The sequence below is a fragment of the Arachis duranensis genome, chromosome 9 (assembly GCF_000817695.3).
Source record: "Arachis duranensis cultivar V14167 chromosome 9, aradu.V14167.gnm2.J7QH, whole genome shotgun sequence".
NCBI classification, from domain to species: domain Eukaryota; kingdom Viridiplantae; phylum Streptophyta; class Magnoliopsida; order Fabales; family Fabaceae; genus Arachis; species Arachis duranensis.
In genome coordinates this window covers 101,149,253-101,151,051 of record NC_029780.3, presented here as the reverse complement: position 1 = coordinate 101,151,051, position 1,799 = coordinate 101,149,253, and the positions used below count along the sequence as shown (strand labels likewise).

At 45.2% G+C, this 1,799-nt stretch overlaps 1 long non-coding RNA gene across 1 annotated transcript in view; it reads left to right on the top strand.

The window, feature by feature from the left end:
* LOC127741396 (uncharacterized) overlaps nucleotides 1-1,799 on the top strand; it is a 12,243-nt gene extending 10,444 nt beyond the window's left edge. The window contains exon 3 of the long non-coding RNA XR_008002366.1: nucleotides 1,730-1,799. This is a non-coding gene — a long non-coding RNA (uncharacterized LOC127741396). The remainder of the gene's footprint in view (nucleotides 1-1,729) is intronic.

Sequence of the window (1,799 nt, the reverse complement as noted above, 5' to 3'; positions counted from 1 at the left end):
GAATTCTGAGGGTGACTTTGAACGCCGGTTTGGGCCATCAATTCTTGGGCAAAGTATGGACTATCATATATTTCTGGAAAGCCCAGGATGTCTACTTTCAAATGCCGTTGAGAGCGCGCCAATTGGGCTTCTGTAGCTCCAGAAAATCCACTTCGAGTGCAGAGAGGTCAGAATCCAACAGTGGACTACGGATCTCTGTTTTGTGCCAAATCTGTTTAGAAATGAAATTGGATCCGGGATGTCCATGACGTTCGAAGGACGGGTGAAAAACGATTTAAAATGAGAAAGTTATGTCCGTTGGAAGATTGGGGTTTAAATTGGTGAATTCTGCAGCTTTTAACTTAGAAAATTTTTAGCAGAATAACCCCTTGTGCGTAGGCGCACTTGGCGCGTATGCGCCGATCTTCTAGAAAGCGCCATCCATGCATGCGCGTGATGTGCGCGGGCACGCCGATTGTGCTGCACCCAATGCCCAGCCATTTTCCAGAAAGTTATGCCAGAACTGTGCCAGTTTTGTGCCTGGGGCACGAGAGTACCCACGCGTACGCATGGTGGACGCGTACGCGTCGATTGGCAAATGGTTTTTAATCCACGCGTTAGCGTGCATGACGCTTGCGCGTCGATGAAGTTTTGAGGTCAACCACGCGTGCGCGTGGAATGCGCATACGCGTGGACCTGTTTTCATCCCAAAGTTGATTTTTGAGTTTTAAAAGCCAAATTTCATACTTCTAAGCCTCCGATCTCACCACTTACATCTTAAATCATTATGATATGTCTATCTATGAGAAGGAGGCTAGTGAATGAGGTAACTTGCGAGTGAAGCAAGGGAAAAATGAATGATCATTGAGGATCAAGCATGTTTATGTGAGAGGCGGAGGATGGTGGTGGAAGTGCTGGTTATACCATTGGCCAAAGGGCCGTAATTGTTTATGTATTGGCTGGTTATGGATTTAACCATGAGCCGGATGGCTGATATAGATGTTGATCCATGGATGAGAATTCATGCATGTTTATGCTGAATTATTGATAATTGTGATTTGCACTTCCACTATCTGAGATACGAGTTTCCCTGGGTAGTAGCAGTGGCTAGCCACCACGTGCTCCAGGTTGAGACTTGATACTCTGTTGACCCTATGTCATAAGTGTGGCCGGGCACTGTGAAAGACCCGGATGAGCTCGCCCCCGTAAATATTCACCAGTGAAGGTGACGGATATGGATCATGGTTATGATCAAGTTTATAACGAGTATAACTCGAGTTGGGGATGCGTGACAGAGGGACAGTCCAATGGTTAGCTACCAGGACTTGTCGGGTTGGCTCTATAACCGACAGATGATGTCATCAGCCACTAGGGACAGGCATCCATCATATGCATACTACATGAATTGTCTGAGATTGCCTATTTGACTGCATATTACTTGCTAATTGTCTAAATGCCTTAATTGTTCCTATTTGTATACTCCTTGTTTGATATAACTGTGTTTGCTACATTATACTCCTGCTGGTGGTTGGGAGGTTTGAAGGAATTGGAAAGGGAAGTATTAGTTAGACTGAAGTATCTTTAGACAGATGCCCTTTATGGTTTAGCTTGTTTATAAGCTTTGATATTTTCTGGAGGAAGTTCTAGGATTGCCTTCGGCTTTCCTCCATTATTATGTATTATATATGTGGAAGCTGTTACCATGCTGGGGACCTCTGGTTCTCACACATGCGGTTTTTGTGGTTTTCAGATGCAGGACGCGAGGTTTCCCGCTGAGGCATGCTGGAGACTTCTAGATTTGCGAAGATCCTTGGTTCTCG